At 41.4% G+C, this 23,850-nt stretch overlaps 1 protein-coding gene across 3 annotated transcripts in view; it reads left to right on the top strand.

Moving 5' to 3' along the window:
- Positions 1-23,850, top strand: part of EFNA5 (ephrin A5) — a 553,489-nt gene that overhangs the window by 303,940 nt on the left and 225,699 nt on the right. The gene's annotated exons all lie outside the window — the stretch shown is intronic.

The raw sequence follows: 23,850 nt of genomic DNA, 5'->3' as shown, positions 1-23,850 counted from the left end.
AATTTTGGGAAATACTAGTAAGTAATATGCGCTTTCACAGCCGCGGAAGTGACACTGAAGAGTCGTCAGTCTAGGTGGACAGGGTTTGAATTTAATTTTTCAAAATTATTATACAGCTGATATAATTATAAAGTACACCAGGATCACCAGGTCCAAAGAGATCTATTTAATAATGTGTGAAATCTGGTGACAAATTTGTTTTAAGATATATTGGTTTGCATTATTTTTAGGCCTGGCCATATCATGACTTATACAGCCTTTACACTGCATAGACTTGCCATACTGGCTATGTTTGGGCCCATACTAAAGTTTTGGGGATTTCTAATTTTACAGTACATGGATACATGGATGCATAAAAAGATTTTTTTTATTTGATTGAAAGTCATCAGAAAAATATGGAATGCTTTATATTACAGTTATATTCTACTCCTGAAGAATAGCATGCAGAGGAGAATACGTCCAGAATTCTACAATATGGCACCTTCTGGCAGAACACAAAGTGTGTATGGGCTCAATAGAATGGATCTGTTAGGACTCTGAATGCAGCGGTACACACACTGTACACATGACTTTACTGAGACAAACTGGCCTCACAGGTAGAGTTTCCAGGACCGGGTCCATTGGCAACATCAGAAAAGCTAGGGATGTTGAGAGTTAAGGAGCAGTTCTAAGGACTATTATCGGACAACCACTGATTACTGACGTGACCAATGGACCAGGATCAACATTACTTTCAGGATAATCTTGACAAGAGCTAGACTTTTCATAGCGCTACTGATTCTTTTTAACTTTTGAGTGACAGCTGCAGTCTACAAGGTTGCATTTTATTCAATGTGGTCCTTTTAATTGCAGCTGTATCCTGATAATTACATTTGAGTCCTAGCATAAATGGTTAAAGGTTAAGTTATCGAGTATACAAGTGATGGCTGCATTATGTGTCCAAATGCAGGAGCTGCACATGGTGCCACAGCGGGAAAGGATCCTGTCACCTAAAAGCAGGAAAGGAACAAATATGTAAGAACCAAAAGGCCAAAACTAATGATGAGCTGGTTTCTGATGAATGAATTGGTTGGATTGAATCTTGAAAGTTTCTATAGTTCTCTTCCTTTGTGCACACACTGGAACAGACAAAACCTAAGATAAAAACAAAATGAGCAAATACCCTGCAATAAATAAATAGCAATAATGCTTGAAAAAGACATGGGGTACTCAGTTAACATCATTCTGTTAAAATAAAAAAAAGTAAAAGCCATCCCACCACATCAAGGTGACACTATTCGGGATGGTCTTAACCTCTAGCATTAAAACCTTACCATATGTCAAATGATGTAAATGTGAATAAGGGCCAAGCGGGACCAAGACCCCGACTAATGGACACCCAGTCACACATACCAACTTACCATATATATTCAAGTAAAAGCCGAGATTTTCAGCCCAAAAAAATGGACTGAAAGTGCCCCTCTCCGCTTATACTCGAGTCATGGAATGCGGGGGTTGGCGGATGAGGGGGAGCGACGACGGTCACATACTCACCTGCTCCTGGCGCTGCTGACGCGGTCCCTGCATGTCCCATGGTCTCCGGTGCCAGCACCTTCTTCCTCTGTACAGCGGTCACGTGGTTCCGCTCATTAAAGTAATGAATATGGACTCCACTCCCATAGGGGTGGAGCCGCATATTCATTACTCTAATGAGCGGTACCAGTGACCGCTGAACAGAGGAAGAAGCTGCGGGCGCCGGAGACCATCTGTCCGGGAGAAGCTGCCAGGGGCCACGCCGGGAGCAGGTGAGTATTAAATATTCACCTGTCCCTCGTTCCAGCGTCAGCGCCGCTCCGTCTTCCACGTCCTCTGCAGTGACTGTTCAGGTCAGACGGCGCGATGATGTATTAGTGTGCGCGCCACCCTCTGCCTAAACAGTCAGTGCGGAGAGACTGGACACTGAGGAGCAGCGACAAGATGTGAGTATGTCATTTTTTTTTTATTGCAGCAGCATTATATGTGGCACACTGTTATAAGGAGCGTCTATGGGGCCATACTGAACTGTATGGAGCAATAAATGGGGCATATTTGTATATGGAGCATCTATGGGGCCATAATGAACTGTATGGAGCATTATATGGGGCATATTTGTATATGGAGCATCTATGGGCCCATAATGAACTGTATGGGGCATATTTGTATATGGAGCATCTATGGGGGCCATAATGAACTGTATGGAGCATTATATGGGGCATATTTATAATAATAATAATAATAGTTTTTATTTATATAGCGCCAACATATTCCGCAGCGCTTTACAACTTATAGAGGGGACTTGTACAGACAATAGACATTACAGCATAACAGAAATCACAGTTCAAAATAGATACCAGGAGGAATGAGGGCCCTGCTCGCAAGCTTACAAACTACGAGGAAAAGGGGAGACACGAGAGGTGGATGGTAACAATTGCTTTAGTTATTTGGACCAGCCATAGTGTAAGGCTCGGGTGTTCATGTAAAGCTGCATGAACCAGTTAACTGCCTAAGTATGTAGCAGTACAGAGACATAGGGCTATTAACTGCATAAAGTGTATGAGAACACGATGCAAGGAACCTGATGTGGTTTTTTTTTTTTTTTGTTTTTGTTTTTTATTTCTATTTTTAATAGGCCACACAGGGATAGTTAGGTTAATGCGTTGAGGCGGTAGGCCAGTCTGAACAAATGCGTTTTTAGGGCACGCTTAAAACTGTGGGGATTGGGGATTAATCGTATTAACCTAGGTAGTGCATTCCAAAGAATCGGCGCAGCACGTGTAAAGTCTTGGAGACGGGAGTGGGAGGTTCTGATTATTGAGGATGCTAACCTGAGGTCATTAGCGGAGCGGAGGGCATGGTTAGGGTGGTAGACTGAGACCAGAGAGGAGATGTAGGGTGGTGCTGAGCCATGGAGTGCTTTGTGGATGAGGGTAGTAGTTTTGTACTGGATTCTGGAGTGGATGGGTAGCCAGTGTAATGACTGGCACAAGGTAGAGGCATCGGTGTAACGGTTGGTGAGGAATATGATCCTGGCAGCAGCATTCAGGACAGATTGGAGCGGGGAGAGTTTGGTAAGAGAGAGGCCGATTAGTAGAGAGTTACAATAGTCCAGACGGGAATGAATAAGAGAAACAGTAAGAGTTTTTGCAGAGTCGAAAGTAAGAAAAGGGCGAATTCTAGAAATGTTTTTGAGATGCAAATAAGAAGAGCGAGCCAGTGATCGGATGTGGGGGGTGAATGAAAGCTCGGAATCAAGGATAACCCCAAGGCAGCGGGCATGTTGCTTTGGAGTAATGGTGGAACCACACACGGAGATGGCAATGTCAGGCAAAGGTAGGTATTTGTACATGGAGCATCTATGGGGCCATAATGAACTGTATGGAGCATTATATGGGGCATATTTGTATATGGAGCATCTATGGGGCCATAATGAACTGTATGGAACATTATATGGGGCATATTTGTATATGGAGCATCTATGGGGCCATAATGAACTGCATGGAGCATTATATGAGGCATATTTGTATATGGAGCATCTTATGGGGCCATAATGAACTTCATGGAGCATTATATGTGGCACATTTGTATATGGAGCATTATATGGGGCATATTTTAATATGGAGCATCTTATGGGGCCCATCATGAACTGTATGGAGCATTATATGGGGCTCCTGATTCAATATGGATATTAAAAAACACAACCTACTGATGTCTCAATTAATTTTACTTTTATTGGTATCTATTTTTATTTTTGAAATTTACCAGTAGCTGCTGCATTTCCCACCCTAGGCTTATACTCAAGTCATTAAGTTTTCCCAGTTTTTTGTGTCAAAATTAGGGGGGTCAGCTTATACTCGGGTCGGCTTATACTCGAGTATATACGGTATATACAGTATATGAAATGGAGATTATCTCTTTAGGTTTATGCACTGGAAGAGGCAAGATCATCCAAATGCATTTAGCCTTTTCTAATACAATATGAAATGAGTAATTATTAGGTTTCACACAATCAGAATGAATGTCCTGATAAATTCACAGAAATCGAATAGTTAATATGAAAAGCCTTGTGTGTGTGTCGCCAAAATAGTTCTCTGCATTTGGCTCATCTGTTGTCTATTATGTTTACATGAAGACGACTGACCTTGCATGACCTTCATATTCCACTGTTACACAGAAATTTTGCAAAACAACTACGCCAATCTGTCTTACATCCAATATGCATAAAAGGAAGAGAATTACGTCTCATTGGCTAAACTATGTCCCAGAGCTAGCATGTACGTGAAATACACCTATTCGGAGAATCCGCTCTTACAGTGCCACTAGCTGCTGTAATTAAGGCAGGAGGGTTGGCAGAGATGGTACAGAATGTAAATAGACTGAAAAACTGTCTCCACTGCCGTTACTTAGTCATTTATCTGTAATGCAACGTTACAATGTGTTACTAAGTAGTATGTTGCCATTTAGGATTTTAGTGACAGCTGCTAAGGTGCTGCGATACCCAGAGCCTGAGGGACCGAGTTGGAAGAACATTAGAATCTATTAGAAACAAATTCAAGGTACAATAAAAAGAAAGTATTATATTTATACAGTTGTACAGACTCAAAGATAGATAGATTTGTGCACTTTTTAAACTAAAAGTAAGCTTAACACAGAAACTGCAAAAAATTACGGCACTACTCCAGCATTTTCTGTTCTTTCAGCACGGGAGTGGTATCACTAATCTAAGTTCTTTGACCTTAGTATGACACTTAACAGCCACCATCTTCAGCTCTTCACCGCTCTGGTCTCGCGCTGCCATATTGTGAACGCATCTTCTTACTGACCACAAGTCAGAGGTTTACAGCCATAAGCTCTTGGTGTAATTCTATAAGAGTCTTGTTCTGGCCTCGTTCGGACTCCCATAGACTTAGGTTATGTTTCCACGGTCAGTATTGGCAGCGCTTTGGATGCAGCACATGTCGGCTCCGTCCAAAGCGCTGCTGGCTTTTGTACGCTGGTGATTCAGCATGTGTTCATTGAACCGTGCGGAATCACCGCATCCTATACATTGTATGGGTGACTTTATCTTGTGGAGACAGAGTGTCTGAAAAGACGCTCCGTGTGTCCGCAGGGAAGCCGCGGGTGTCAGAGTACGCATAGTGGTGATTGGATTTCATGAAATCCCCTCCACTATGCTGTAACATCTGGACGCTGCGGATGTACGCAGTGTCCAACCTGCAGTGTTTACTGACCGTGGAAACTTACCCTTACAATGAGTTGTGACTTCCTGATCACCCAGGAAACACTGGAGTAATCCGGCAGGTCACGAACTGCTGGAGACTTACCGTAGCAGCCCTGATGAAAGATGAAATTGATGGTTGGTAAGTATGAGACAAAGTGCAGGGAACTTGCATGAGTACTACCGCTCCAGTGCTGCAAGAAAACAAAAACCGCTAGAATGATGCTTTAATAAAAAAAATCCAAGCTACTCCTCCATAAGTCTTCTCCTTTTTTATCTTATTTTGTCTCGGATTACAAGTAAAACGGAATGATCTCAGTTAACCTCTTTCTGTCTCGGAAGATCAGCCATGCCCCTCAATCCTCAAGTCTTTGGTTGTAAGACAATTGTCTGCAGCAGAAGCATCCATCATGTGTTCTGCCTGTAATAGTACAAAATATTACTGAGCCTCCCCCCTCTTTAGCAGGGAAGATTTACCCAAGTGACCCATTAAAGATTCTGCAGACTAACAAAAAGAGGGGGCCACCACATTTCTTCTTTAATTGAAACGTTCATTTCAATATTGGATGTTCCTCTAAGATAATTCAGTGTTTTGCACAGATCTCTGTATGTTCACGGACAATACCTTGTGATGTCATAATGAGGCGTACGAATTGTGACGTCAGTGTTTTACGAGTAAATCTCCCGCTATCTCCACAATCTCAGCACTGCTGTAGGTATAGATGTGGAGTATCATTTCTACCATGCTGACTTTCTAATAGGAATCCAGAGTCAGGCAGAGAGGCTGTAATTCTATTTGTTTTGGGTAAATTTTGCAAGCTGCTCCTGATTACACCTTGTGCATGGCCCATCTGTTGATGCGGCAGACTCTCAGCAGAGCAGTTTCTCTAGGCAATGAGTGGGAAAGGGATTGCAGCCGAGTGCTATTAGCAAGCAGATGCATGAGATCAGTGAGCTTTCTTTCAATCTGCCATCTCTCTGCATTGATGGAGTGTCATATGCCTGCGAGCCATTCCGTCCTAAGGCAACAGAAAGCGCTCTCTTAGGACTCATTAATCAAATATTTCTTCTGTCAGCTGATGGGGTGGAATTTGTGACGCACTGCTTTGTGCCATTGTTGGAATGCCTCTTGCACTCTGTTGCGCTGCCTGTGCCGCTTGTGTATGCTTTTTGTCTGCAGCTCATGAGCTGCTTGATCATGTCTGTTCATTGCCATGTGACTGGATTTAGAAAACAGGATACAGCTGCATTTGGTTATGCATCCTAACCTCAGTGCACATAAATAGGGATTTTTTTTCATAGATGTCAGCTATAGAGAAAAATGTCATCTGGCTACAATTTTGTACTTTTCTTGATGGGTAAAAGTCTCTTAAAGAGAACATCACATAAAACATTGAGTATTTATTTTATTCATTTATATAGTACCGACATAGGCTACAGTTCTGTACAGTGGTTATCATCCATCTTGGTCGCTTCCTCATTACAGGTCACAATCAAAATTCCAAATTTACCTATCAGTGTAGTTTGCAAAGTGGGGGAAGAAACGCACACAAACACTGGAAGAACATATAAACTCAAAGCAACTAATGTGGTTGGTCGGTTTAATACTAGGAGCACAGGGATACAAGGTACCATTGCTAACTACTAGAGATGAGCGAAACCGAGTAAGTTCGGGGTTCATACTGAACAGAGAGAATTTTCCATATCAAAAATTTGGGTATCCATTGTTTTCAATGTGGTTCTGGTTCAAGTTTGAGTACAGTTCTGATACTTGAACCAAACTTTGTAATAAAGTTCAGGTCGGGTACCAGCACCCAAACTTCCATGGGTTCGCTCATTCCTACGAACTTCAGTACACTCAAAGTGGCGGTGAGTGGCAGGGAACACGTGTAAACCAGGATAGTTTGTGTTGGCCATCAATTTATCCAAGGGAATCCATATATTAAGTAGCTGGCACTTCAAATCAATGCACAAACACAAAATTGGACTAACATACCAAACTAGCTGAATGAAGAGAACCAGGAAATGGAATAAAAAAGCAATCTTTATTTAATCCCTTAAAAACAACATGGAATAAAATGAAATTATAATATAGCGAAAAACAGAGCGCACAAAAGGGGGGGAAATGCAGTGTCCTATAAAGCCAAATATTGAGGAGAAAAGCTGAACTGGAAGATGTGGGGCTTAAGAAAACAATTTACACATATTTCAACGTCTCGTGACCTCCCACCTAATAATGCCCCAGCCTGCCGACTGCAATGACGCCAGAAGTACCTATGAAAACCATCTCCAATATGTGAGCTCTTGGTTATATAAAGTAGACTGGAGTGGATATGGGTAACTAAAATCATAGTCCTAATATAGCCTGATAGATGGCCAAAGGGGTTTATACAAACATTATCATACCACTCTGTAAATATAGACATCAAATAAATGGATAAGTTCAATGAGTGAACATCTTTCCAGGGTAGCTGCATAGGGCACAGCAATGTGGACAAGCACCAATGTCCCTCCTCACCCCAACATACGTTTCGCCTTCTGCTTCTTCTTGGGAAAGTTTTTCGTTATATTAGAATTTAATTTTATTCCATGTTGTCTTTAAGGGATTAAATAAAGATTGCTTTTTTTATTCCATTTCCTGGTTCTCTTCATTCGGCCATTTAAACATAAAGCATTGTTTTATAAAAAGGTTTCAAAAAAGGTTTCCTACCTAATGCCTATTCTATTGAGGTGGACATTGAAATTATATATTTTTTTATATGATATTTATATTTTACTTTTTCTTATTGGATTATTCCGCAATCTACAAAGATGCATGCTTTTTGAAGCGGCTTAGGCATTGTGAGATACCATTTTTGTGGAAGTCAACAGTAGACCGATGGAACTATTTAGACTTATAGATGAGGCATATGTTCATTGGCACTCTACAAACGTGCACATTGGACGTGATGTGAACTGAGTCTTATCTGCCAGTATGACTGCTATATCTTCAGCTGTCCATACAATTCAGTGATGGAGTTAGAAATCCAACATGTGTATCGGTGACTCCAAATATACATCAATGGGACTCGTATCTTTATTGCTGCCTTTGCATACATTTAGTTCCAAGAATTTCCTGGGAAATTTAGACTTGTTTGATGATTAACGTACATGACAATGGAAATTGGACTACTAAATGCAATACTGAAGAGCCAGAAGCAATAATTGAATTTCAAGGCAAACATCTGAATATAGATGTCACCTACAAGCACATGCAATCAACTTGTTAGGCACAAGAACGGGTTATATACACAGGTCTTCAGAGTAGCAGGTTTAGAACAATGAATGTCATTAAAGATTAGATGCTAGAAGTCATTAAACTCTAGACATTGGGACGGCGAAGTGTCATGAATGTATGAGAGCATCTAGCGGTAAAAGAAGGAAATACAAATGACATGCCTGTGAAGCCTACATCATACACCTACTTCAGGTCAATGGATCAGCCATCAGCCTTGTACATAGATAGGTTCTAGATCACAATGCTATTATTTTATATAAATTGTCTTTAAAGCAATTTGAAGGGAAGTTTTGCATTCTGTGTTTCCATAGCAGCTGGATAATGCCGTGAAGAAATGTTTCTGGCTTCCTGTTTTCTAGCATTGACCTAAAACAGTAGCAGTATAACATAGTCTGTAATGTCACTGCAGGTCATGGACTATAAGGAAGCCAGCAAAAATGTGTTCTAAGTGTAATAAGGCTATAAAAAACGGGAATTCTGCCCTAAAGAGAAACAGACAGCTGATTAATTCTGCCTAAACCACAGCAGCACCAATCAGATCCGGGATGCACAATTGCCGTCAGGTATATTTTTCTGAGGAATGCTACGGTGTGTCAGAGAAAATATAGTTTGAAGATCTGTCCGGGAAACAATAGCTGGAGACCAGACTAGACCGGTACACTGCTCCAGGTGATTGACAGGTCTCTCCCGATGTACACACATTAGAGACACCGGTCAGTCACCTGGAGTGGTGCTGAGAGAAGCTGACCAGGGTTTTCCCTGGACTAGTTATACTTCTTCCTTTGTTCCCGGCTGAACCTTCAAACTATGACGGAGCATTTCAGGAAACAATATACCTGGACAAAATTGTGCAGCCAAGATCTGATTCATGTTGTCTGTGGCTTGGGCAGCATGAATCAGATGACAGGATCCCTTTAACATCTTTGTAAGAATCTTTTATATAAAAAAAAATTGGTCTGGGACTGATGACAGATTGCTAGAATGAAATAACATTTTAAAATGAATGGTGACCACAAGTCCACAAAATGTACTTTTAAGCTGAACCTGTAGAGCCAAGGTGCATTCCCCTTTAAACTTGGTGAAATCTTATCTTTTTTTAATGGTTTATCTCATTAAGACAAACCCCACTCATAAGCTCTGTTGGAGCATATAGACACCATAGAGGGGGGGTCTCTGTTCTCTGGACTCTCTTCTATCAACGACCGCAAAGAAATGCTAAATTAAAACAACTGGTTTTGGCGGATCTTGCCTGTCCATATATTAAATACTCAAGCATTTATCTGAATAACCCATGGATTAAAAAAGTTAAATTTAAAATGTAACGATCATTTTAAAAATAAAAGCTTTATATATAGATTAAAGGCGCTGCACAGTGTTGTTGACTGGTTGGGGGTCCAAATCCTGTGATCCCCACAGATCGGTCAAAACCCCGATCTGAATTCTGTAGCTCCTGAATAAACTGCGTGTGCAATGTGGTGTACAATAATAACAAGTCTATGGCTCTCGCAGAGCTGTGCCCGTTCCCATAGACTTCATACTGCACATACACCTCTATGTGCTCGCAGTTCATGCAGTGGCGGCAACACTTCACAGCGGTGTTGTGAGTGATCAGTGGTGATCTCAGGACCCGGACTGCCACCAATCAGAAATGCTATACAGCACATGTTATATATAAAACTTTTATAAAATGATGGTTCCACTTTAAAGGGAACCTGTCACCCCCAGAATCGAAGGTGAGCTAAGCCCACCAGCATCAGGGGCTTATCTACAGCATTCTGTAATGCTGTAGATAAGCCCCCGATGTATCCTGAAAGATGAGAAAAAGAGGTTATATTACACTCACCCTGGGGCGGTCTCGGTCCGGTTCTGGTCCGATGGGTGTCGCGGTCCGGGGCCTCCCATCTTCTTACGATGACTTCCTCTTCTTGTCTTCACGCTGTGGCTTCGGCGCAGGCGTACTTTGTCTGCCCTGTTGAGGGCAAAGCAAAGTACTGCAGTGCGCAGACGCTGGGCCTCCCTGACCTTTCCCGCAGCGTGAATGCAAGAAGAGGATGTTATCCTAAGAAAGATGGGAGGCCCCGGACCGGACCGTGACGCCCATCGGATCGGACCGCCCGCCCAGGTGAGTATAATCTAACCTTTTTCTCATCTTTCAGGTTACATCGGGGGCTTATCTACAGCATTCCAGAATGCTGCAGATAAGCCCCTGATGCCAGTGGGCTTAGCTTACCTTCGATTTTGGGGGCTGACAGGTTTCCTTTAAGCCAACCTTCTATATAATAGTTCTCTTCTGTTAGTATAGTATTCTTCTATAAACAAGCTTTCTGTTCTGTTAGGCTGCTTTCACACTAGCGTCGGTACGAAGCCGTCGCGCTGCGTTGGCCCGACGTACCGACGCATACTGTGAAAAAAATGCCCGACGTGGGCAGCGGAAGCAGTCTTAGGGCGCTTCCCATTGTAAGGTCCGGGGAGGAGGGAGCGGAGTTTCGGCCGCACATGCGCAGTCGAAAATGGCGGTCTCGACGCACAAAAAAGTTACATGCAACTTTTTTGTGGCGGCGGTCCGCTAAAACACGACGCAACCATCGCACGACGGTTGCGACGTGTGGCACTGCATCGCAATACGTCGCTAATAAGTCTATGGAGAAAAAACGCATCCTGCGGGCAACTTTGCAGGATGCGTTTTTTCTCCACAACGACGCATTGCGACGTGCAGTGCCCGACGCTAGTGTGAAAGTAGCCTTACACCGCACTAACCCATTTCCAGGCCACCCTTAAATCACACATCTGAACTTATTGGCCGTCCTCTAAATATTTCTCATCCCTCTTTCAAAAGTCCATAATCCATGCTGCAAACATCTGTCAGCGATTTCAGAGAAACCCTCTCATCATTTTCACCTCCAGTAAAACTCCATCCTCTGTCCTTTTTCCAGGTCTGACATGCTGTAACTTTGGCTTGGAAGGATGCTGGAGAAATTTTAGTAGGCGATGAGAGGAAGTTGTTAAAGCGAGGAGAAAGTGCATCCTGTAGCGAGCACATAAAAGCCATGATAAACGTGCCTGAGCTGAGGCATAAGGGTTTCTAGCAAACTCCATTTTTCTATTGCTGCTCGCTCATTACTACCTCAATATTGACTGTTTATGCATTCATTGTGCTTTCATTTGTACTCTATATCTGACTGCTGAAAATAAAGACGTGAATGAGAATTCTCCAAACAAAAAATACCCAATATTGGTACATTGGATGATAATTATTATTGTGCATAGAAAGCAGGCAGAATTTTTGCATATGTCATGTTTGCACAGATTACTCCTAGCTGGCTTGAATTGAATCTCCTGGTGCATGGACAACACAATGTGTGTGTCACATTTATAAGGAGGTCCTTGCCTCTTAATGAATGTAGTGCATTGCTTCATTCTCAGCAATAGGCCTTGTGTACTGATCAGACTAGTATGCAGGAGGGTGCACAGTGGCACCCAGTCTTGTGTGCGCATACTGGGGACTTGCAGAGTGCTTGTGTTCTGCCATGTTATGATCTGCGAGTCTTAAAGGGAATCTGTCAGCAGGTTTTTGCTACCTCATCTGAGAGCAGCCTGAAGTAGGCAAAGGGGCCCTTAATCCAACAATGTATCACTTAGCTGACTGGTTGCAGTAGTTGTGACATAATCGGACTACTTAGATTCAGCATAAAGCAGAGCTGAGAAAGCTAACCCCGCTCACACCAGGCTCTCTGTGTACAATTGTATGTCAATGAACTGCTAATCACAGGGATGGGTGGATTTGGGCCAGTTCTCATGTGCCAGGTAGTCACAGCAATGATTGTGTCCTAGTGATAAAACCTTCATTGTATGTAAACAGCACACAGCCTGATAAGTGACACAGTCTTGAAATTTGTGTTTTAGCCTCCTACCTCATGATGTTCTCAGATTACATAGCAAAAATCTGCTGACAAATTCCCTATAAGCTAGCCATACACAGAGGATAGCTGACAACGGAGCATTCATTCAAGCGTCAACCCTCTCACTACCCAATCTGCCATACACTTGGCTGAACATTCACGAGTTTTCAAAGGGGGAGAGTGGCTCTGGCTCACGAAGACCGAAAGGATCGGGCATCAACATTCAATCTGTCTGACCAATATCTCCCCTCCCCACATCATCTGTTTGCAGAGACTTGGGTATGACAAACTTTGGTCTAATGTTATAGGGGCATATATGGTCCATAAACTATAGGGCATGCTCATTACTATGCACGATTTGCTTTTCCCTGGCACCACATTTTGCTCTTTGGAGACCATATACCGAGTGTTATTATATTCGCTAACATTACTCTAAGTAAAAGCTTTGGCCCAGCAGATTCCTATGACTCCGATTTTTAATCATTATTCTGTCTAAGGAGACAAAGTGATGCTGAAAAGGTTAAGTTACAGGTATGGTAATGATTTGCGAAATTAGGTTAAAAGCACATGACATTAAATTGCTCTTACAGTAATGTACCTCGAAGATGAAATAAAGAAACCAAGTAATTCTAGTAACTGACACCATATCCATCCATACAGAAAACAATCTTCTGTAAGATTCCATAGCCCTAATTACACAATTGTCCTGTAGATCTAGCCCATCTGGAACAGACACATGACGTCCCCAGTCTCCGTGCCATTAATGTAAGGATTAGAAACATCTGCATATGTTTTTTAATCTTTAATAATAAGTTTGTTTCGCCTGATATTTCTATGTCTGTCTCCTGAAACTCAAGTTCCACATAATGTCAGCCAGACCTCCTGGAGTGATATCGAAATTTGTACCTCTTATTACTTCTCATAAGTTTAGTTCCAGTATCCCGTAGCATGTCATCATTAATGAGCACATTGCATGGTACTTTACATAGCATGGTATTTCACATTACTGCAATCTGTATAGAAGCCCTGCAATAACTTCCCATATTAATGAAGATTTTCCAGACATGTGGAATCTAATCAGATTATCTTGGTATACATTTTGTGCAATCCCATGGGAGTCAGCGTAAATTTAAGAGATTAACAATAATGGGTAACTCTACTTTCATGTAACTTTTCGGAATAAACTCGTATGTACATGAGGAATGACACTATATCTGGCCATTACATGACATTTATCCTGCATTTTCACAAGTTTTCTCATCTGCAGGCTCTATCCTTAATTGGCAATTCTCTATAAGCTGGTGAGAGGATACTAGATGCTATGATCTCTGCCGGACACAGCACAGCATAGAGAGAGGGAACCATCCTCTTCTTTCTTTTTTTTTTTAAGCAAAAAAAGACAAACAGCAGCAGCATGGAGCAGTAGTGATCAGTGTAGATATAAATCCCGAAATGAGGTAAAAGCCTTGTTAGAAAGCTCACCGTGATCTTTCTGTGTCTCCCTCTGCTGGTTTCCTCACTCTATTCCTCTTTTTTTTTTTTTTCCTCTTCCTCTCTCCAGCTGTGCCACTTGACACCAACACAATGGGCAGATTAAAAAAAAAGCTCAAATTAGACAAGATTTTCTATGAATTCAGGATGCAGGGGGTTGGGGAAAAAAGTCTTAATAGTGGGAAAGGAAGCAGATCTATTTGATGAGATATATTACAGTTATTGTTTTGTTTTTTTGTTTCATTTAGAAGTCAGCGTATACATTATATCCCGATACCTTTACATTCACCAGTTGTCATTATTTTTAGTTTGAAATTCAATTAGTACTTTGAGTGCACAAGGGTGTATAGTATTGAATGGCCTTTTTGTCTGATTGAAGCTAAAACTCTTTTTAGTCCTGTCCATTGATACATTAATGCAAATCAAATATATTAAGGTGGATTCCAATACAAATTAATATAATTACAATTTTAAAAAATACATTCTAGGATCCATAAAAGATGTGTTCTGTACAATTCGATCAGTATGTACTGTATCTCAATTTATAAATCACCAGAATATATTCAGTGCTTCTCTCTGACTGTCTGATACAATTCCCATGAGTTCAAGAAATCTTTCATGTATCTCTAAGGCATTATTTGGGATTTTACTGTTCTGTCACGCACAGGTATATTTAATAGTGAAGCAGAATAAGGAAGCGTATAAATAAAGCTGTAAGGATAAAAAATACCAGGACCACATCCACAGTAAATCATAAAGGTTATGCATGCAGCATTTCATTGGAAATTATGTTTATTATCTCTATTGGCGTGCTGTATATCAAAATAAAAAAAAAACCTCAGAAGTTACGATTGGATTTGTACCGGGTCTAAAAAGTACTTACTTACACTATAAAAAAAAACTATTATCTGGTACTTTGCATCTGTTAATACTCCTTTTTTTTGACAGTGAGGGTGATCAATGAGTGGAACAGGCTGCCACGAGAGGTGGTGAGTTCTCCTTCAATGGAAGTCACCAAACAGAGGATGGACAGACGTCTGTCTGAGATGGTTTATTGAATCCTGCTTTGAGCAGTGGGTTGGACACAATGACCCTGGAGGTCGCTTCCAACTCTACCATTCTATGATTCCTGGAAAAGTAGGAAAAAATTAACATCTGGGTGTAACCATTCCCCTAATCCAACCGGTTGTGTCCTCTACAATTCGGCATGTTCATCACTGATTGGACAGTGTCAGACTATGCAGACACACCCCCTACACCCACCCAAACTATTAGCACTGTCAATTTACGCATACATTTTTAAGAGGAATAACAGAGGAAATGCTTATTGTAAGATTATATAAAAAAAAATCTGAATTGTTTTCTGAGGAATTGAATTCTTTACAATGCAGCCATATCAGGTGGTTTTCAAACAATAACATTTAGGTTGTCCACTTAACCCACTAGGCAAGGATCAGGAAAGATGGTTTTGAAGGGGATCTGTTACCAGGTTTTTGCCAATTATTCTGAGAGTAGCATAATGTAGCGGCAGAGACACTAATTCCAGTGATGTCACTTAGTGACCTTGCTACAGTTTTGATATATTCACTATTCACTGCTGCTGTTTAGTCCTCCATATTCATGGGTTCTGTATAAAACCACCCTTATACTGATTGGCAGCTTTCTGCCTATGCACAGTGCACACAGGAAGCTGCCAATTAGAGGTGTGGGCGGGGTTATACACAGCTCAGAATTAGTGATGAGCGAATATACTCGTTACTCGAGATTTCCCGAGCATGTTTGGGTGTCCTCCGAGTATTTTTTAGTGCTTGAAGATTTTGTTTTTCTTGCCGCAGCTGAATGATTTACATCTGTTAGCCAGCAAAAGTACATGTGGGGATTCCCTAGCAACCAGGCAACCCCCACATGTACTTATGCTGGCTATCAGATGTAAATCATTCAGCTGCGGCGATGAAAACTAATTCTCCGAGCACTAAAAAATACTCAGAAGACCCCTGAGCATGCTCGGGAAATCTCGAGTAACGAGTATATTTGCTCATCACTACTCAGAATTCAAAAACTGGTTGATCTTCAACAGAAAATGGCAGCAACTAGCCCAGTAAGTGACAGACTGATGGATTCAGGGTCTCTGTCTCTACATTATGCTGCTCAGATTTGTAAGAGAATCCTGGTGAAGGACTCTTTTAATAGTGCTGATTCAGTTCTTCAATTAACCCATGTTCGTTAGGCTCCATATCTCCCTCTAGTGGCAGCTGCAGGTAGTCAGAATGTTATCACTTTACTATATGGCTGTATAAATAAAAGCTGAAGATTTGGAACAGTGTAACCGAAAAAGCGAGGTCCTACCCATATTAAAGAGTTATTGTAAAAGGCTGTTTGTAGATAGGAATTGCGTCCTTATACGGAGGCAATTAATACACATAAGTATAGTCATATCAGTGTATCTTGCTCTCAGAAATGATTCATGTGCTTTGTGAATCAGTAGAGAAATCTACAAATCAGGCAGTAAGTGCAGAGAGAGATTAATGTTAATGTAATTCCTTGATTCGTTCTTCTCCCTCTTACCTATGGAGAAACCTCTGCCACCACTGGAAGCAGAAATCACAAAGACTCCGACAATCAGGACGCTGGCGTGTGATGAGCTGCGGGAAATTGGAGAAGTTAATTGCGGCATCTGCTGGAAAATTGTGCGAGATAGTTGAGGCCGCACTAAGGAGCATTGGTATAAAAAATGAGGCTGCAGTCGATAGGCTTGTACAGTGCCAAGCTGCAGCTTACTTTTAGCTATTGATCTGATTTGCAGTCCCCGGACAAATTACTCGTACGGGAAAGTCTAAACAAACACACAAACACGTAGCGAGACCTTTCCATGCACTCGATGATATGGCCCGCTATTGGGAAATGCCGACGTTATGCAGAACAGAAGCATTTTTATAGGGGAAATCTTTCCAGTGACAATATTATTTCTTATAGCATAAGATCATAATCTATATGATGATTATTATTATCATCATCATCATCTCTGGGAGAGAACTGCACATAATACCAATCACTCACCTTCATAAAATAGGATCAGGTTTATGGAACTGCTGTAACATTTCTGCAAAAGACTTAATAGTTCTACGGTAGTTAGGGATGATGTCCAGATATCAGCCGCACACCAGCATTACCTAGCAGGGGTTGCTGTTTTAGTTTATTGTAGCGTCACCTGCTGTGCCCACACAATGGGACACTTGTTTTCATTGCCTCCACACTGCCTATCGTCGGGCACTGCATTGCCTCATGATTCTCCTTAACATGGAAATTCCGCTTTCTAACAGACTTTTATTTTCATTCCCACCATTTTGAAGATGTCCGCTGGCTGTCAATGATTGGAAGTATTTTTGCTGAAAACCAATTATGCGTTGTTTACTTCATTCTGTCGCTGGGTGAATCATTTTGAAATTAATCAAATTTGCTGTGAATTTTAGAAAAAAATAAAACACGGTTTGCCAGAAGTAGAATTTTTTGGCTATTGGCAGGTTGCTTGAATCTAGCGAGATGACAACCCACCAGCCTCCATTTTTCTGGTATGAAGGTGTTAAAACTTAAAATGTTACACTCCCTTCACCACACGCCACATGACCGGGCATAAAGCATGTCATAGACGCATGTGTGGATTATCCAGATTGGTCCGTAGGGAAGGACTAGAGGTCTCCGGTGAAAGACCAAAGGGAGTGAACAAAGGACCAGGTACAAGATAAGTGAGGGGCAAGGTGACTATAATATTTTTTATAACTCCTTTCCTTTTCTATGTTTGTTTTGCTTTGGGGTCTGGACGCATGACAATTGGGTTCTTTGGATTTGCATTAAATAAAGTTAATCCAGATCAAATCTCCCAGCCAAATTCATTCAAATATCCTGACTTTGAATTTTGGAAGATTCACTCACCTTTAGTTACATTGCATCAATATACTTAAAAGCGATCACTCTAAAATCCAAGAAGATGATTTGTACGTCTCAACCTGTTACACTGTCACAAAATGTCAGTTGTGTGAGAAACTTTAAAGATTTGTGCACATGATAAAGGGAATCTGTCTGCATATTTTTGCTATGTAAACTGAAGACCATACACTGTACTGGTTAAAACACAGATTTAACCCCATAATGACAGAGTCAATTTGGTACTTAATGACCAACCCAATTTTAACAATTCTGACCACTGTCCCTTTATGAGGTTATAACTCTGGAACACTTTAACGGATCCCGCTGATTCTGAGTTTGTTTTTTTGTGACATATTGTACTTCATGTTAGGGGTAACATTTCTTCCATATTACTTGTGATTATTAATGAAAAAAATGGAAATATTGCGAACAAATTTTAAATTTTGCAATTTTCAAATATTGAATTTTTATGCCCTTAAATCAGAGAGATATGTCACACAAATTAGTTAATAAATAACATTATACACATGTCTACTTTACATCAGCACAATTTTGGAAACACAATTTTTTTGTTAGGAAGTTGTAAGGGTTAAAAGTTGACCTACGATTTCTCATTTTTACAACAAAATTTACAAAACCATTTTTTTTAGGGACCATCTCACATTTAAAGTCACTTTGAGGGGTGCACATGACAGAAAATCCCCAAACTTGACACCATTCTAAAAACTACACCCCTCAAGGTGCCCAAAACCACAGTCAAGAAGTTTATTAACCCTTTACATACTTCACAGGAACTGAAACAATGTGGAAGGAAAAAGTGAACATTTAACTTTTTTTGCAAACATTTTACTTCAGAACCAATTTTTTATTTCCCCAAGTGTAAAAAGAAAAAATTAACTAAAAAATGTGTTGTGCAATCTCTCCTGAATACGCCAATACCCCATATGTGGGGGTAAACCATTGTTTAGGCGCACGGCAGAGCTTGGAAGAGAAGGAGCGCCGTTTGACTTTTTCAATGCAGAATTTGCTGGAATTGAGATTGGACGCCATTTCGCGTTTGGACAGCCCCTGATGTGCCTAGACAGTAGAAACCCCCACAATTGACACCAGTTTGGAAACTAGACCCCCTAAGGAACTTATCTAGATGTGTGGTGAGCACTTTGAACGCCCAAGTGCTTTACAGAAGTTTATAATTGCAGAGTCGTGAAAATAAAAAATATTTTTTTTCCACAAAAATGATTTTTTTTAGCCCCTAATTTTTTATTTTCCCAAGGGTAACAGGAGAAATTGGACCCCAAAAGTTGTTGTCCAATTTGTCCTGAGCACGCTGATACCCCATGTGTGCGGGGAGACGACTGTTTGGGCACACATCGGGGCTCCGAAGGGAAGTAGTGACGCTTTAAAATGCTGACTTTGATGGAATGGTCTGCGGGCGTCATGTGTCATTTGCAGAGCTCCTGATGTACCTAAACAGTAGAAACCCCCCCCCCCAAGTCACCCCATTTTGGAGACTAGACCCCCCAAAGAGCTTATCTAGATGTGTGGTGAGCACTATGAACCCCCAACGGCTTCACAGAAGCTTATAATGTAGAGCCATGAAAATAAAAAATCATATCTTTTCCTCAAAAATGATTTTTTCACCCCCAAATTTTTACTGTCACAAGGGTAACAGGAGAAATTGGACCCCAAACTTTATTGGACAATTCATCCTGAGTACGCCGATAACCCATATGTGGGGGGAACCACTGTTTGGGCGCATGGCAGAGCTCGGAAGGGAAGGAGCACCGTTTTGGAATGCAGACTTTGATAGAATGGTCTGTGGGCGTTATGTTGCAGAGCCCCTGATGTACCTAAACAGTAAAAAACCCCTACAAGTGACCCCAATTTTGGAAACTAGACCCCCCAAGGAACTTATTTAGATGTGAGGTGAGCATTTTGAACGCCCAAGTGCTTCTCAGAAGTTTGACGCAGGGCCGTGAAAATAAAAAATCATTTTTTCCACAAAAAAGTTTTTTTTGCCCCGATTTTTTATTTTTTTTTGCAAGGGTAACAGGAGAAACTGGACCCCAAAAGTTGTTGTCCAACTAGTACTTAGTACACTGATGCCCCATATGTGGGGGTAAACCACTGTTTGGGCACATGGCAGTGCTCAGAAGGGAGAGAGCACCATTTGACTTTTTGAGCGCAAAATTGGCTGCCTCGTTTGGAGACCCCCTGATGTACCTAAACAGTTGAAACCCCCCAATTTTAACTCCAACCCTAACCCCAACACACCCCTCACCCTAATCCCAACCCAATCCATAATCCTTATCACAACCCTAACCCCAAAACACCGCTAATCCCAACCCTAACCATAACCCTAAACAAAAGCCTAAACCTAACACACCCCTAATCCTAATCTCAACCCTAACCTCAAACCTAACCATAATCCCAATACACCCCTAATCCAATCCTAACCTTAACCCTAATCCCAAACCCAACCCTAGCCCTAACCGAACTTTAGCCCCAACCCTAACCCTAACTTTAGCCCTCACCCTAGCCCTAACCTAGCCTCAATCCTAACTGTAGCCCCAACCCTAACTTTAGCACCAACCCTAGCCCTAACCATAGCCCTAACCCTAACGCCAGCCCCAACCCTAGCCCCAACCCTAACTTTAGCCCCAACCCTAACCCTAGCCCTAACCCTAATTGAAAATGGAAATACATACTTTTTTATTTTATTTTTTTCTATCTAAGGGGGTGATAAAAGGGGGGTTATTTACTTTTTTTTATTTTGATCACTGTGATAGGATCTCACAGTGATCAAATAAAACAAGAGGAAGAATTTTCCTCTGCCGGCCATCAGATCACGGCGGGTGCACTGCGCATCCGCCCGTCATTTTCTTCCCAGAGGAAGATGCCAGCGGCCAGGAGAAGCAGGAGGACCCAGGGACACTGGTAAGTATAACAGGGTCCCCGAGCCCGCTAATTCTCTGTCATCTGATGTGCGATCACATCAGAGGACATAGAATAACACACCACATTTTTTTTTTTTACGGTTGCCGGTAAACTGTTGTTTACCGGCGATCACAAAAGCCGAGACCCCAAAGAACTTCCGGGTGTCGGCAGGTGGGCGCATGCGCCCGCCATTTTTTTGCCGGAAGAAGATGTCGGTGCCCATGGGGAACCACGAGGAGCACCGGGGGAGATGGGTGAGTATCGGGGGCGATCGGGGACCCCATTTCTCTGTCCTCTGATGTGCGATCACATCGAAGGACAGAGAAATTAAATGGCATATTGCTTTTTTTTGCGACCGCCGGTAAACGGTTATTTACCGGCGATCACAACTCGGGGGTCGGTAAAAACCGACAGAATCATGTTCTCTGGCGTCTCGGGTACCCCCGGCAACCGAGACTCCAGAGAAAATCCGACTCTGGGGGCGCTATACACTGTGGTTTAAGTACCCTTAACTTCCGCCGTTAAAAGGCGTATCGGCGGTCGTTAACGGGTTAAGTAATGTCTCTCTTATCAAGCATGATTATTTTAGCACTAGTAGCTAATCATTGCTGTGACTAGCTGGTCCTGTGAGCCCTGCTCTGACACGCCTCCTCTTGTGATAGGCACCTCTCTGTCTATGGACATTGTATATAGAGAGCCTGGTGTGGACGGGGCTAGCTTTCTCCGCTCTGCTTCATGATAAATCTAAAAGCTCTGATTGTGTAAGAACGGCTGCACCCAGTAATCTAACTGATGTATCTTTGGATTTAGGGTCTCTTTGCCTACACCAGGCTGCTCTCAGATGAGGTAGCAAAAACCTGCTGACAGATTGCCTTTAAGTATTTGCTGCAGACAAAAATAAGTGTATCTTGGAAGAAATAACACAGTTTAAAATCAACTCGTTTTGGCAATTTTCTGCATTAATTTTTCATGTTTTTTTAACACATTTTTTTCTCATTCATTTGAGTGGAGGAAAAACACTGTGAACACTTCAAATTAAGTGACATACTGCAGATTTGAAATTGCTTCAAATCTGCAGGGAATAAAATAAGAAAAATAGAAAAAATTGGAGTCCGGCTCAACAGGACTGGATTTTCCTTTTTTTTAATTTTTCAAAAGAAATTATAGTGCATACAAAAGAAAAATGTGCATGGTCGACAAGACCCAGTTGACTCGTTTCGACTGCACTAGGCAGTCTTACTCATGAGCATAAAGTTTTGAAAATCTCATTCACTTTGCTGAGACAGTAAAATGCATTTTTCGCAGCAAAAAACAAGTGTGAACAACCTTAATCCTTTTACGACTTATGATGTACCTATACCTTGGGTGCTGAGCCCACATCTTTTTAGGCCCATGACAGCTGATCTGATCAGCAGACATGTGCTCCTAAGGCTACTTTCATACTTGCGTCAGTACGGGCCTGTCGCATTGCGTCGGGCCGACGTACCGACGGAACCTGTGAAATTACTGCAAGACGTGGGCAGTTTTACAACGCATCCGCTGCCCATTCTGCAGTCCGGGGAGGAGGGGGCAGAGTTCCGGCCGCGCATGCGCAGTCGAAAATGGACGCGACGCACAAAAAAACATTACATGGAACTTTTTTTGTGATGACGGTCAGTCAAAACACGACGCATCTGTCGCATGACAGATGCGACGTGTGGCAATCCGTCGCAATGCGTCGCTAATGCAAGTCTATGGAGAAAAAACGCATCCTGCGGGCAACTTTGCAGGATGCGTTTAGCAGGTGATACTTTCTGCTACACACAGCAGGACACAAGCGATTAGAAGATCGCAGCTTCAAGTCTCCTAAGGAGACTATTGAAGCAAGTAAAAAAGTTTTAAAAAAATATATTAAAAAAAAAATTCTAAAAAAAAAAAGAGAAAAATACATATATTTGATATAGCTGCATTCAGGAACGCCCGATCTATCAAAATATGAAAAAGAATTAATCCGATTAGTAACAGCGTAACGAGAAAAAAAATAAAAGCAAAATAATTACATCTTTTTGGTCTCGGCAACATTGCAATAAAATGCAGAAACAAAACATCTGTTTCGTATGTACTCTAAAATGGTATCCATAAAAACGTCAGCTCGGAAATCAAAAATAAGCCCTCACCCAGCGCCATTTTATTATTTTTTTTTTACAAACTTTGAACATTTTTTTTTCACCACTTAAATAAAAAGTATGTTTGGTATCTACAAACTCGGAATGACCTGGAGAATCATAATGACACGTCAGTTTCTGCAGTTAGTGAACATGGTTAAAGAAAAAAAAAATAGTTGAATGGCATTTTTTTGCAATTTCACCGCACTTTGAATTTTTTTCCCGTTTTCCAGGATGCTATATGGTGAAACCAATGGTGTGGTTCAAAAGTACAACTTGTACCTCAAAATCCAAGCCCTCACACTGCCATATTGAAGGAAAAATAAAAAAGTTACGGCTCTGGGAAGAAGGCGAGACAAAAAATGAAAATGCAAAAATGGAAAATACCAAAGTGGTGAAGGGGTTAAGTTAGGATAAGTGTTTAGTTTGAGTATAAGCAATAATCATTTCATTCCCTGGCAGCAATTATAACTTTTAAAGTGCTGTGAATTTAGAATATTAATTAATTAGTTATTAATTATTATATATTTTTGCTCTGTTTACATAGCATTAAGCAACTCATTTCAGCAACCATGGGCCGAGTGCCAAAGCAATACATCGTGATCATCCGCTAAGAGGCCTGTGATATAATCTCCACTTTTGATCATTTGCAGTATTATAAAACAACATGTCTTATGCTCAACAAGCCTCATTGATCAAGCGATTGCAATAAAGCAGGAAGAACGTTTTTAGCTGACTTCATCCGTTACTGTGAATATTTCATCAGTGAGGTTGAAATGGTCAGATCTGAGTCTTTTTGTTGCCTGGAGCCTGAGGCTATTTCCCTAAATGCCTTCAATGCCTTTAATATAATATGGCACAGATGGTATATATGCGCACATGCTTACATGTGTGCCTGTGTAGGAAAATTACATGGCAAGCTTCAATAATCTTGTGGGGCCTTAA

The sequence above is a fragment of the Ranitomeya variabilis genome, chromosome 1 (genome assembly GCF_051348905.1).
Source record: "Ranitomeya variabilis isolate aRanVar5 chromosome 1, aRanVar5.hap1, whole genome shotgun sequence".
Lineage (NCBI taxonomy): Eukaryota > Metazoa > Chordata > Amphibia > Anura > Dendrobatidae > Ranitomeya > Ranitomeya variabilis.
This window is presented reverse-complemented; position numbering and strand designations above follow the sequence as displayed.